Consider the following 16,424-nt stretch of genomic DNA (forward strand, 5'->3'; position numbering starts at 1 on the left):
TTAGCCATGTGCTCGCTTGCTTTCTCTGTCTCTCAATCTCTCTGTAATGCGCATTTGTGAAACTATAATGAAGGCCCACCCATGCATTGCAATTAAAGCTAACCATTGTTTTATAGCTGCACCTCAAGGATCAGGCCACACATTTACCAGTGCGTTTCACTTCCACACAGGCTGTGCCCAGGTAAATAAAAGACTAAATGCTTGGAAACTGATTATAGAGCACAAATTACAGACAATAAGCAGCATGCAGTAGCCAAGGCATATTGTGGATCCCAGAGGAAAATGGTTTCATTCAAGCATTAACATAGTCTCAGATGTCGCTCCTAAAAGGGAGACATAAATATAGATACAACAGAGGCAATTGTTGACATACAGTAAAATTATAGAGCTACAAAATTAAAGTGGATAACATAGTCCACTTTTTTCCCCTTTTTTTTGTGCTTCAAATTGAAATCTGACTTTGATTGAATACTTCGTATCCTGGAAATTCTGAACACAGCTTGAGACATTGTTCTTCTAAAGAGACGCATCTGCAATTGCTAGGTTTTATTTAGAGAAAAATCTAAGCCTCTATTTGATCCCAATTTAATCTCATTTCTGGCTGGGGAAATAAGTCTATTTAAAAATTTACAACATACTGTATGTTCAATGGTCTTTGAATGTGTCTTCATTTTTTTTAGGAAAAATATAATTAAATAAAAAACAATCTGTACAGTATTACAAACAAAGTGTATTTATTATGTGTAGCATTTGGTCTACTGCTCATTTAAAATTTAAATTAGCAGTACAAGTTTAAATGAGATAATATAAATTATATAAAATAATGTATTTAACATATTATAAGCTATAACTGATGTGAAAATTTAATTTAATTATTTTGAAAAAAGAAAAAGAAAGAACCAAAATCACAAATCTTAATGGTCCTAAAATATGCTTCATTTTCTTTAATATTACGTATTATTTTTATTATTATTTTTTGATTTTGTGGTGAACCATGACTTGGACATGTTTTCATGTGCAACTTTTTCCTGTATTATAAATGCATTTGCTTATAAAGTATATATTTTTTTATAAATAAGAAAGATGAATCATAAATGTAATAAAATAAAACAAAACAACCTTAATAACTAAAAAAGAGAATATGCAGACTTCAGAAAACGTCCTGAAGCAAAATTCGCTATTTGATCTCCACTCAATCTCAACCTTTTTTCATTCCAACAGCAAAATACTGCACAAATGCACAATATTGCATGGTAAAAAGACACCTAAACTTCTCGTAATTGTGTTTTTTGCATGCCAGATTTTATCTTCTAATACAGTTTGGTCTGTAATGGAATCTAACAACATCAGCTTGAGTTGCCAAGAATTTTTACGACTTCCAAATCCAGGTTTACGCCACACACGATACTTTAACCTGCGATTTTCCCAAAGACTTCCTTACTCCAATTACAGGGAAGTGTCTTTACCCTGAGGGCTCTGTGATAAAATCCATGGAGGGCTGGACACCGCGACCTCACGGTCACAGGTCACTTGTGTGTGCCAGACTTAGCATGAACAGCTTAAGTTCATATGTTCCTCATGAACACCTATAAAACTGCTGACAATTTGTCTAAATCCTCTAATTCATTATCGGTATATGATACACGTCCACGTAAAGCCAAAAGAAATTACGCTTGAAAACTATTTTCAGACTTTCGAAACCCACATATAAATCACCAAAACACGATCACAGAAATTTGTTTTTGTTCCCAGAATTTCTCGAAACTCACTTTTTCCAGGTAACAATAATCTTGACTATAATTAATCGCTGACAACCTGCATTTCCCTCAAAGTGGAAGCTCTGAGAGCAATTTGGTGCATGTAACACGATCACAGGACTGGAAGATACACGATTTGTGCAGCGATTATTCACACACCACATCCAGAAGTGTGTTATGTTCCAGTAATTATCATGTAGGTGTAAATATCATACTCATGATGATGACCAACAGATGGATTAAATTATAACAGAATGTTTTCGTCGACAGTATGGAAAATGGAAGCACTTTTGAAATCAAATCCAGTTGAATTTTTTTACCATCACTATTTTGCCACCAAAGGTCTTGGCTAATATTTGAACAGTATACTGTAAATAATGACCAAGGATATATGCCTTTTTCTGTTCTGCAAGTGAACAAAACTGGTGATTAATTGTTTTGAAAACCACATGCTAACTGCACAAATCATATTTAAACTATTGCCTTTGATGTTGGTGCTGCAATCTCACTTTTCTAGGCTCCATTTTTATGAATTCCCAGTGACGCTACCTCTACTATGTCAACCGTGTAACCCGAAGAGTAATGGGACCTCAGTTGCACGTTCCAGAAACCTAAAACAAATATAGTTAATCAATCCAATGTGACAAGCTAGACCTGATGCAAAATATTACCACGTCTTATTATTCAACATTTTTTGAAGTCCATCCCATATTAGGGTTAACCCATTGTTGTTTTAGGCTTTCTGACAGCACATATGAATTTCAGCGGAGCAGCTTGCTAGGCTTAAATGATTGAACTTAGAAGTGCGTGTCATATTCAGTGGCGCGTTGCAAGACGTTATCAGTGGAAAACGTGCAACCACAGAGGGCAGAGGATTTATGGAGCTGATTTATAGGTCTCTCACCTGCTCCCTGTCACAAGCCTTTAGGGATGTAGGTTAACAATGCAGATGCAGGGAATGGAAATTCATCACATTCTTCAACAAGTTACTCCCAATTGACTTTTGGAGAAAAAAAAGTTGCAAAGCCCTGTTAAATAAGGTCCTCATTTCCCCTTTAAATGGTAGTGTATACAATAACTGTTTTAAAAATGAAAATGCTGTAAAAAAGTGTACCAGGTATTCAGAAATGCACTCTGGTCAAGCTCAGATACTCCAACTACTGTATATTAATTATGACCTAATTATTTACACAATGGCATGAAAATGTAAAAAAGCGAGTGGAACATTTAACCAATAATCAATGTTAACACTGTTGTTTTGCCATCCCAAAAATGATGTCACTTCCTGGTGGAAAAGAAGTCTCATATTCTAAGCAAGGATGCATTACTTGATCAAAAATACATTAAAAACAGTAACATTGTGGAATATTATTACAATTTAAAGTAATGGTTTTGGTTTTATCGTATGTTAAAACATTATTTATTCCTGTGATCAAAGCTGAATTTTCAGCAGCCATTATTCCAGTCTTCAGTCACAATATCGATCTAATATGCTGATTTTGTGCTAAGAAAAAATATCTATTATTATCATTATCAACATTGAACACAGTTTTGCTGCTTCGTATTTTTGTGGAAAAACATTACCATTCAAAATTATTTTTTTATCAAGAACACAATAAATTGATCAAAATTGACATTATTTATTATTATAATACAAAAGCTTTTGAGCCTCAAATCAGCATATTAGAATGATGTCTGAAGGATCATGTGACACTGAAGACTGAAGTAATGATGCTGAAAATTCAGCTTTGCATCACAGGAATAAATTACATTTGAATATATTACAATAAAAAAATGTAAATTGTAATATTTCAATATAGTCTTGTTTTACTGTAACTGGTGAGTATAAGAGACATCTTTCAAAAAAAAAAATAAATCCAAACTTTTGACAAAAGTGTACTAAACAGATCAGCGCCGTTGTCTAATTTGCCCAATGATCAGGTCAGCTGAGTCAAATCTGAATACCGAGAATTGTTTACTGTGTGAACAGTGTGAAACATGGAACAAGATAACCTAGTTCTCAAAATGATTTAACAAATTGCGAAAAGCCCAAAAGTGTATTCCTAATTTCCACTGCAAGTACATCAAAGAAACAAAGAGAAATGAGGCAAAAAGTCTGGAAAGTCACTAAGTCTTCTGATAGTTGAATGTTTCAGCTCTCTGGATGTTTATTTTCCTGTCTCTGATGGTCTCTGCCCAGCGGATTCAGTCAGCTAGAGCGGTTGTGAAGGATGAGGAACGCGTCTCTCTTTCTGCTTACGTGTTAAGTTTGAAGGTAAAAGCTTCGGTTCATTGGCTGACCTTCCTCTGTGCCGTACAGCTGTGGACTTCAGTCGATCCCTGGAATGGGCCTGGAGAATCTCATTTTGGAAGACAGTAAGAGGATTAAATAGAAAGTCATAGGTTCTAATTTGAGTTGTATTGTCTGAGGAGGCCCACAGCCAACTACTAAGTATAACTTTGCTGTTTCCTGTGTGTTTATACAGGCTCAGAGTCAGCCGAGAGAACCAGTTGCTTCTGTAGGAGCATCATTACTCTTATACAGTACACACTTATGTTCACAAGCCTTTCCTTTTTTGAACGTATGAATACTTTCACTGAGGTAACAGTACAGGCATTTATAATTTTAAAAAAGTCAAATAAATGCTGCTCTTTTGAACTGTATATAAAAAAAATCCAGAAAAATGCATCATGGTTTCCACAAAAATATCAACCATTATATATATATATATATATATATATATATATATATATAAATTAAATGTGTAATTCATTCCTGTGATGGCATAGCTGAATTTTTCACAATATTAAGCCCCATTCACACCAAGAACAATAACTATAAATATAACTATAAAGATAACGATATTAGTGTCCACACCAGCGTCTGTTCATTCTAAGCGCACGAGCGTCTGCTGCTTTAAATTCTTGAGCTCCTTATAGCAAGATGGATTCTGATTGGATGTCAATGTTTGTATCGCTCAACAGCTGAAAAAAAAAAAAAAATCGTTCTGAAAATGATTCCAACAATATCGTTTCTCTGTGCCTTTATAGTTGTGGTGTGGACTCTGCTATTCTTTAATATTGAGAATGATTTTTAGAACTATATCTTTATCGTTTTCTTTATCGTGCTTGGTGTGAACGGGCCTTTACTCTTTTTACTGTATTTTTGATCAAATAAATGCAGCCATTGTGAATTTTCTTTCAAAAACCGAGAAAATAAATATTACCAACCCCAAACTTTTGAATGGTAGTGTATATAATAACTGTTTTAAAAATGAAAATGTTTATGATACTAAAAAATGTTCCAGATATTCATAAATACACTCTGGTCAAGCTCAGATGCTCCAGTATTAATTATGACCTAATTATTTACACAATGGCATGAAAATGTAGAAAAACAGAATGGAACATTTAACCAGATAATCCATATTAACACTGTTGTTTTGCCATCCCAAAAAGTATGTCACTTCCTGAAGGTTTTCTTTTTTAACACTTTTGCACCATTTTCACATTCAAAACTCAAAACACCCACACCCACACAACACAAAAAGTCATTTCCACCACACAACACACAAACCGTAAGTGTTTAATCTAGATTGATAATAAGAAACTTCAGACAATTAAAAAAAACAACAAGAAAAAAAAAACACCCCAGATGTTGTCAGCCAATCATATTTCAGTCAGCACTTTTTTGCGCAATATGCATCAGACGGTCAGTGAACGGACTGTGGGTGGTCTATGATTGAAGCCAGGACTGTTTATTGCCAATAATATCAATAATTATGTAGAGTTATAATTCAAAGATTCTGAGGTATTACATCAGCTGATGTCTCAACAAAGGTGATTTAACCAAATGCATTATCATTCATTACTTACCTCATTCAGTGTGATTCAAACCATCCATGACAGCATTCATTTCCATAAACAAACTCCTCTACCTCATCTGTTTGTTTTGCCAATATCAGAATAACATCATGACGATGTGACCTAGATCAGGATAAATATACAAGGGCACAAGAGTCTGGCCTTTCATGACTGACAGCGCATACTGTGGCATGTTTTAATAATGGCTTTCTTTATATGCCAATTACAGAAGACCACAGCTGGAGTTCTGGAGGCAGTGCCGTTTTATTGGACATCTCCAAGCATGTTTCAACTCAGCAACCGTGCTTCAACATGCTGCAGTTCTCTAATAAGACGCTGGACTAATTCAACAGGACAATTTTCTTCAGCGCATTATATCAGCAATCTGCTGTGTGGCTTGTTTTTATGACACACTTTAAGACGGTTGCTGTGCAGTAGGTGGCCCTCATACCTTTCTGGGTTTGTAGAGGCACAGTATGAGGAAGAATAAATGAAAACACAGATTAATAACCCTCAAAAGTGGAACAGACAGAGCAGGCCTAGTTTACTTCGAAGTGAAACATGCCATGTCAGTGTATTTCACTCAAGCTCAAACATATCAGTCTTTGCATGGCCAGATCATATTTCATTCCAGAATGAAAAGAAATAAGAAATTTTAAATCATTTACAAATCTTAATGGTCCTAAAACATGCTTCACTTATTAAAGCAAAATATGATGTATTATTTTTTCCTTTGCATCAAATGCATCTGCACTGTAAAAAAAAAAAAAAAAATTATATTTTTTTAATATAAACACTTTAACATTGTCACCCTATTTTAATGACAGTTTCAAGGCAAAAATATGCAAAAATAAAATAATTTGTAAAGCATAAGTACTTATGCATCATGTTATCATTTGTTGTACTGCCTTTAATTAAAATAGAAAACAAATATATTTATTAAATATATATTATTTATTTATGCAAAAAATTGCCTTTTACTTTTATTATAAATGCATCTGCACTGTTTAAAAAAAAAATTAATCATATAAACACTTTTGCATTGGCATCCTATTTTAAAAACAGTTAGGAATGCCTTATTGTTGTTATGCAAAAATAAAGATAGAAATGTACTACATCATGTTATTTGTTGTACTGCTTTTAATTTAAATAAACAAAAACTATTTGAAATACTTTATATAATCAATTATGAAAATAAAAATAATAAAATAAAAATAGGATAAGAAAACGGTACTAAAATATGCTTCATTTATTTATGCAAAATATTATGTATTATATGTAGAAAATATAAAGTGTATGTTTTACATGAAAATTCTATTTCAGTCTTTCTACTTCTTTCTACTTTCGACTTACAGTTTAAAGCATTAGAAATGACTATCAATTACTGAGTAAAAATGTACATCCAGTGTGCTGATTGGGCAACTGCCTTGTGTCAGCAGAATGAATATATAATTAAATAATTATATTTGGGTGAGAGATTACCTACAAACTGCTCCTTCAATCCTGTGATTAATTACAGGATGTATTTCCAAGGTAATTGATATGTAGAGCAAACAAGCAAACACGGTGGCCATGGCCAGCGTCCAGCACAGAATAAGAGCACGTTTCTTGGCCTGACTCAGCGGATCTGACAAAGATGAGAGGAGGATCTTACCCCCGGCCCTGACATGGATACGGAATAAACAAAACAATCACGTTCTCTGGATTTTCACTACCCTGAATACCCACAAACATGTAGATCCTGTTGGTTGCCTGTAGCCCAGAGGGGGTCCATGTCCTGACTGCAAGTGTTATAACAAACTGTTGTGAAAATGGGAGTAGCAGACCATCGCTGTGTCCTCTAGGGAACTTTCCATGTTGACCGCTCTGCTATTCAGCTCTGATCTGCTGCAACAGGAACATCTCTGGTGTTATTGCAATTTCAGATGAAGCAAGAAAGCTCCAAAGTACTGTTTCTATTTGAGTCCGACTCTGAACTATGTAGTCTGTTAATCTCAGTTCTATTGCAACCACCTGGTTTGCAAGTGGAGTGAGTTATGATTTTCAAGGCTATCACAAATTTTCCCTTGGCATTTGAAAGCAACAGGCAAACAAGTGCTCCCAATGGATTGTGCCTCCATTAAACTAAAATATAGCCATGAGAAGTTACACTTGATGCTTTCTGGGAGTTTATGGTCACTCTAACTCACTAAAACCCCCGGTTTATCGAGTCCAAGCAGTTAGTCATTGATGCCCGTTCTGCTCTTTTGGTTACTGCAAATACCATTAGTTTGGTTTTGACGTGCTATATTCATACCCACATGGTATATGAACAAATTAATGAGGTTTTAACGTGGAAAAACACAACACATGCTTATATTTAATTTGTTGTATGACCATATTGCAGTGCGTAATGTTTCCCAGCTGTTCTGCTGGAGTCTCTCAGTGGAGCAGGGAAGGGTAATGGCCATGTTGGTTGGTCTGGTGGTTTTAACTCTGGTTTGAGTTGTGGTCCTGCGGGATACTGAACAAAGACATTGAGAAAAATGGTCTATAGTTCAAAATCTTTGTTTTGTTTGATGTTAAAGGATGACAAATGGTACATTTTACTGACTTCAATGGTATTTGAAAGAAATAACAACTTAAAAGTATATTTTGTCATGTTTCTATAGGAATTATGTGTGCCTTCACGATATACTGTAGCCTACTGTACATGTTTTCTTCATCTTTGATTTAGCCTTTTATTTTACTTCAGTCATGTGGACTATGTGAACTACCTAACAAGCCAAATAAACACATAAAATAAAATGAATAAAAAAATAAAAATGCAAAATATGAATGAATGAATGTATAAAGCATATAAAAACATGAAATATAAATAAATAAATAATAAATAAACAAATAAATGAATAATTAAATAGATAAATGAAAAAAATTAAATGAATAAATGAGTAAACAAAACAAAAATAAAGAAATTCAACCAACAAACACAACAATTAAATAAATCCAAACAGCAAACAAACAAAAAATAAATTAAACCTGCAAACAAACAAATCCAACCAGCAAACAAACAAACAAACAAACAAATCTAACCAGCAAGCAAACAAGCAAAATCAATTAATCAAATAAATCAAATCCCTAGTCCTTAAATAAGACTTCTTTTGCCTATTTAATAATCAACCAAAAATTTGAGGTATGATTCATGAATAACACTTTATAATAAGGTTCCAACTAACATAAGTTTGTCAACATGAACTAACAATGAAAAATACTTCTAAAGCATTTATTAATTTTGGTCGATGTCAATTTCAACATTTACACTCTTAAAAATAAAGGTGCTTCAAAAGGTTCTTCACAGCGATGCCATAGAAGAACCATTTTTGGTTCCACAAAGACCCATTCAGTCACAGGTTCTTTAAAGAACCATCTCTTCCTTACCTTTTTATAATCTGAAGAACCTTCTTACGCCACAAAGAACCTTTTGTGAAACAGAAAGGTTCTTCAGATGTTAAAGGTTCTTTATGGAACTATTTAGACAAAAGGTTCTTCTATGGCATCGTGAAGCACTTTTATTTTTAAGAGTGTACTAATGCATTTTTAAAATCAAAAGTTGTATCCATTAATATCATTTAATGAACCTGAGCTAATATGAACCAACAATGAACAGATGTATTAACTAATATTAACAAAGATTATTGCAATGTATTGCTCGTTCCTTGACCAAAACATTGTACTTTGTACAACCTTGTACCTTGCACCGTATAGTCCATGCGTTCCGATCAAGGACAAAAATGGGAAGCTTTTCATTGCCCAAGATGAGCAGAACAAGCGGTGGATGGAACATTTCTGGGAAACATTCAATCAACCAGACCCGACCACCACGTACGACTTCGATGTGGAAGATGCCCAAGAGAAGCTTCAGGTGAACACTGGTGACATCACCATCGAGGAAGTGAAGATTGCGATCAAAAACCTAAAGAACAAAAAGGCGGCTGGTTTGGCTGAAATAATGGTGGAGATCTTGAAGTACGGAAGGCTGCCCATGGCGGAGAAGCTAACGTCGCTCTTTAACAAATGCTGGCGGAATGGCGAAGTCCGAGAGTACTGGCAAAGGGGCACTATAATCAAGATATACAAGAAAGGCAACATCTCCGAGTGTACCAACTGGCGAGGCATCACCTTCCTCTCTGTGCCTGGAAAGGCGTTCTGTGTGGTCCTCCTCCGACGCCTGTGGAGTGCTCTCGATCAGCGCTTGCGGGAAGAGCAAGCTGGTTTCCGTGGCAGAAGGTCATGTAGCAAACAAATCTTCGTCCTTTGTAACATCATCGAGCAGTGTGTCGAATACCAGCATCTGTTAGCCATCAACTTCGTAGACTTCAAGAAAGCCTTCGATAGTATCCACCGCGAGTCCCTTTGGCGGATCTTGCGCCGGGAATGGCCACACACACTTCTTTAAGATTGCGACTGGGGTCAGGCAAGGATGCATCCTGTCCCCTCTACTTTTCCTCGTCGCCCTTGACTACGTCATGCAGCGAGCTGGAGCACGCGTTGGGGCTGGCATCCACTGGTCCAAACTTGATCGTCTCGGCGACCTGGATTTCGCCGACGACATCGCCCTGCTCGAAGAAGATGAACCAAAGCTGCATCATGCCACGACCGCACTGGAAGGAGAAGCAGGCAAAGTTGGCCTCAGGATCAGTGCCAAGAAGTCCAAGATCATGCACATGAGCAACACGGCCCAGACATGGGGAGTCACAATCGGGACACAGCAATTGGAGGAAGTAGAGATGTTCACCTATTTGGGTAGTCTGATCTCCCAGAACGGCAACGCTGAGGTGGACGTTAAATGGTTAAATCGGGAAGGCGGCAGCTGTTTTTCAGAGGATAAACAAGATCTGGGCCCTCATTTATCAACAGTGCCTATGCACAGATGTGTGCGTAATGAGTGCGTAAGAACAGTTTCACGCAAAGTGTGGGATCTACCACCTTATACTTGCACTTACAACTTGTACTTATATGTAGAAATGTGTGTAAATATAAGCACACCTCTGAGCATGCCTACGCAGAGAATATAGAGGTAGAATAGCGACACTACACATCAAAAGCATTTAAGAGTGTTACAGTATGCATTAAGCAATCCATGTCCTGTGTTTCCTTTAATTATAAAAAACTAAATTTATAATTTTTCTAGTTTTAAACGGACAAGTTGCATAATTGGTGTCAAACCCTATAAAAGACAGCTGTGACAAATGTCTGTCTCAGTGCAATGGCTTATCTTGCTTTATTGGAAGATTTGGCAAACAATGCGCTCCACAGTGCTGATCTGCTTGGTGAGAGCACAGATTGGTTTCTAAATAGGGGTTAGGGTTTCATTCACGTGATTTTTAAAGGGAAGTGTTGTCACCATGTATGGTTCAACTGGAGGCGTTTCCAAATACAAATGACCGTGAAAGAGCACATGTGGGATTTATTTACAATGATTGCTTAATCATGTGTGTAAGAATTGCGTGCGCACGTTTGATAAATACGGATTTTCTTGTACTTAGGCACATTCTAAATTTCATTTGTAGGACAAAATATAGAACCTTCTCTATGCACTGTTGATAAATGAGGCCCCTGGTCCTCGCCATCCATCTCATTGAAGACCAAGCTTCACCTATTCACTGCAATCGTGGTCCTGATAGCCATGTATGCCGTTTTTATGATCACATCACCAATGAAGAGGTACTTTGAAAGAGTGGCGCGTGCAAACTTCATAACATCGTCGCCCGTAGAAGACTCCAACTGGCCAGCCACATCCTCCGTATGGAGAACAACAGGATCCCCAAGACGGCCATGCGATAGGTACCCCTTGGCACCAAACGACCACGAGGACGCCCCTGGAACACCTGGTGAAGAACATTCCTACAAGATCTGAAGACGCTTAACATGCTGGCCGATATGTTACATAGCAAGGGAGGAACTAAATCTAAGTCTAAGTAAATTGCTCATTCAGTTAATGTTAATGTATCAACTGATGTTAACTAATGGGACCTTATTGTAAAGTGTTACCCATTCATGTCATAACACAAACTTGTTGAAGTTTAATATTTAGGTTTAGTGGATTGTTAAAATCACCATCCCTAAAAGCAGAACCAAACAAGATGACTTATCCACCAATCACAGCACGCTGAAAATTAATCTTGAGAACTGGTCTGACATCTTAAATGACTCAGCACAAGGCATTCAAGAGGTCCGACTCGTCAGAAATACAGACGAGAATAAACTACATGTTTGAGAGAGCTCATGCTTTGCCGACCGTGGAAAAGTTTTCCGAAAAATACTGCAATGTCCATAAATAGCACCAAGGTGCAGAGTTACCACATAAATTACAACACAGCTGAAGCTTTTACACAGAAATAAGGCAAAGTGTTGATATAAATATCAAATTTATTGCTTTTTCTGAAACATGCATGTGGATCCTGACTAAAATGGTATGATAAATACATCTATAGCTCGTGATTGATTACGATCCACACCACTGTTATAAGTCTCTCATCTGCAGATGTTGCTGACACAGCACTTGTTTATGTCAGATTGACCTTGCGAGCATGTGCGTCAAACTCCCTCTGCAGTAGCTTCGCCTCCTGACCGACTCCAAGGGTCCTTGCTGATTTGTGCCGGGGAGGAGAGAGTCGGTTTAATAGGCGAAAGAGTAAAGAAAGCAAGAGGGTTGGAAGAAAGCTTTTCTTTGTGTTTGAGAGTGTTTGGCCTCAATGATTCCCCATCCACCTCCTCCCCTCTGCCTCCTCTACAACTCAGCTTCTGACCACAGGGTCCACTGGGACACCAGCACTGTAATTCCATACAAGTCAAACATGCTCAACTTCTGTTTCCATTTTGAGGCAAAGGTAAAACCACCCCTCCCCCATGAAAAAGGCTTTGTTTGACAAGCATCTCTCTCGGTATAAGTGAAAAGGGTGCACCAGGCTCGGCCGTCCATGTTTGTATCTTTTCAGTGGTTCATTTGTAATTCACTGCAGGGGGTGTGAGGCAAATTTTGAAACCATGTCAGCAAAGATGTTATTCATTTAAGTGTGATGGGGGTGAGTTATCGGGTGAATCTCACGAAATCCTGTCAAGAACATGTCCGGGTCACATTTCATCCCAAAATCCAAAGAAAAAAACAGAAGTTGTATAGTTAGGTAGTTGATGCATAACCTGTCCAAAAGCTCCCCCCACCCCACCATTTAACAATTACAATCACATCTGGGTCATTTTAAATAGTCTTGTGGTATGATTAATTATTTTTCTTAAAATCAAAACAAAACAAAAAATTCCATGTATGCAAGCACATAAAACATGCATAAATAAAGTAAAACAAATAGATTAATAAAATCAATAAACAAATCTAAATCTAAAAAATTGATGAATAAATAACTTAAGAAAGAAGAAAACATACGTATAAAAAACAAATTATAAATACAATAATAATTGAATGCATTAATGAATGAATGAATGAATGACAAAGAAACAAAATCTATGTATATAAAAAGCAAAATATACATTAAGAATATGAATAAATTAATTAATTAATTAATGAAAAAGAAGCATTTTAAATGGTCTATATAATAATAAAATAATATATAAAATATAATAACATTCCATGTATACAAACACATAAAAAATATGCATCAAAAATAAAATAGACAAAAATAGTTTCACAAATTTCACAACCATTGTCCATTTTGTATTGTGATATTTTATGTCAATTATGCACATTTCATCTGTTGTTTGCCATTCTTTGCCATTACCAATTATTATTATAATATTGTATTTTTAAAATAAATTAATAATTAATATGAACATTAACATGAAGGGCAGTACACAGTACAAGTTATTTATTTATTTAATCACAGAAATAACAATTTGTCAGAAAAAATGCTTAGTTGTGAAAAGATGGCACAATGCACATAAAAAGCACATTAATTAATTAATTCATTCATTCTACAGCGAAATATGACCCAAACATGTTCTTTTCTGGTTTTGTGAGATTTACCTGATCACCATCTGTTCCAGGTTTCCATTGGTCTATGTGCAATGCAGGGGGGCCCATAGAGGTCCACTGCCAAAATGTAGTGTCACTCACAACAAAAACTGTCCACAGAAAATCAATCATTTGCAGTCAGCATCCGGTTAATTACAGGTCCACATACCATAGTCCTGACAGAATGGATAGAAGGAGGTCTGAAACCATCACACTGCTCCCTAACCGCTCCTAAAGCCGGTTCACTGTGTAAATAAACTTTGTTTATGCGTTTACTCAACGGTTAAGAGTTCGTTGCTGCACTTGCTGTATTCCAATCCATTGTGTTTTATATTTACTTTTGCATGCAGTAGATACGTTTAATCTTAAATACTATAATTAGTGGCCTTTGCTAGGTGTGCCATTTCTTTTTTTAGTGATCAGACTTGGCAGATGAAAAACTGGTGAAAAAAAAAACATAGGGACCTGATCCATTTCAGAGACTTGGGCAAGTAACCAACCTTCTAGAAAACACCCAGAAAACCCTAGCAACCCCCTAGCAAAATTCCAGCAATCACCCAAGCAGAACACTTTAGCAAACACATGGCAACCTCCCACAACATCTTAAGATTGTATACAGAAGTAGTCCACTAGCAGCAGATGAACTCTCTAGTATCTGGCACTGGATCATGACTGATTATTACAGATTCCAGCCACTCCTGGCATATCTTTGCCTTGGCATTCATAAGGAAATGAAAATAAGTAGGTAGATCACAGGCCAAAATATACAGACTATAAGAAATGACTATAAGATGTCCTGTTTGCAAACCCATCTTGAGTGTTTGCTGCTAAAAAGCTAATTTTTTAGTTTCATCTGACCATAGAAACCAGTCCCATTTGAAGTTCCAGTCGTGTCTGATAACTGAATATGCTAGAGTTTGTTTTTGGATGAGCGAGGAGAATTTTTCTTGAAACCCTCCCAAACAACATGTGGTGATGTAGGTGCTGTTTGACAATTTTTTAAAAGGTTTTCTGACCCCGAGACTCAACTATTTTCTGCAATTCTCCAGCTGTGGTCCTTGGAGAGTCTTTAGCCACTCAAACTCTCCTTCTCAAAGTGCATTAGTATATAGACACACGTCCTCTTCCTCTTACGATTGGAAATTCTTAATTATTGCCCTGATGGTGGAAATGGGAATTTTCACTGCTCTAGCTCTTTTCTTAAAGCCACTTCACTAATTTGTGAAGCTCACTTATCTTTTGCTGCACATCAGAAATATATTCTTTGGTTTTTCTCATTGTGATGGATAATTAAGGGAATTTGGGCTTTGTTTTCCCTCCTATTTATATTTCTGTGAAACAGGAAGCCATGGCTGGATAATTTCATGTTCATAATCACCCTGGAGTGCTCAAAATTGTGAATATAAATGGGAATATACTTCAGAGATATTTTACTCATAAGAATTTCTAGGGGTGCCAATAATTGTGTCCAACGCGTATTTAAGAAAAAAACATTTCATAATGATATTTCCCCCCATTTTAAATTCTTATTATCCAATGAAAGGTTATATTTTTCTGAATTTTTTTAATAAAAGATCAAAAGGATTAACAATGCAGATTAATTTTCACAGCCTTCTTTGATCATATTTACCAAGGGTGCTGATATTTATGGCCATGACTGTATATAATATTTAATATTTTTAAATGCACTGGCTTTGGAACTGAAAAGTCAGGTTTATCAGCTTGCGATATCATTCACTTTTTAATCTTTTTTTCCTTTTTGGTATCTTATTCATCTTTTTTGCTGAAATGCAATTTATTGGATTAATATCCTGTACACTGTACAATAACAACATTTTATTGTATGTTAAATGGTTTGTTATTTTTATTTTTATTTTTTTAAATGATGGTCTGAATGAAACTGCTTTTTATAAAATCTTTTGAACTTGCAATATGAAAGCAAACTATTAAAGCCAAAGTAAAAAAAGAAAAAGAAATACAACTAGGCACTCATATACTTCAAATGTGAAGCTTTGTAATGTAAATGTTGATGTTTACATTAAAGGTTCAAAAAAATCCTTTTGGACCAATACAACAACATCCAGATCCAAAAAACAGTGATCATGCCAAACCTAAATTAAACTAACCTGAATAAAGTAAACGGCTATTACCAGTGTTCCCCTGTTTAGTCCATTCTACAAAACATCCACCTGTGGTAGATTACGGCTGAGTTACATTGTTGTCAACAGGCTAATAAGTAACATGAGAATTGTGCACTAGTATTTAACAGAAAAGTGAAGAAAACAGTATTGCCCAACTTTTTAACTTAGTAATCAGAAGCGGATTCAACAAGTCATGACCTCTCCAAAAATCACCCTCAATCAAGGCAGGATTGGATTGCTTGATTGTAAAATAGACATCTTAAAATGTAACAAAGTGTGAAAAATGCTTTTAAATAAAAAAGTAATTCCACATGCATGTCATCATCTGTCTTTTCAAATTAAAATATGAAACAGCATTGCTTTTGTCTAAAATACAGATGCTTACAATTGTCTCCTAAAATGAAATAATGCAAACATTGTGTTAAAGGGGCCAAGAAACGGTTGGAAAACGTAACTGATAGCTAGGTTTAGCCTTTGTATCTATCAGCAGGTTTTCTATCCTAGTCCCACAGTGGACCCCCAGCTGAATGTAAACAGGACAGAGGTTCTACAGGGTAAAAATCTCCAGACACAGACTAAGACTCAAGCATTACTCTCCCATTTGTCCAAATCATAGTATTTAAGAGATAAGGCAGTATACAACCTGAATTCCGGAAA

Source organism: Onychostoma macrolepis, chromosome 17 (genome assembly GCF_012432095.1).
Source record: "Onychostoma macrolepis isolate SWU-2019 chromosome 17, ASM1243209v1, whole genome shotgun sequence".
NCBI lineage: Eukaryota > Metazoa > Chordata > Actinopteri > Cypriniformes > Cyprinidae > Onychostoma > Onychostoma macrolepis.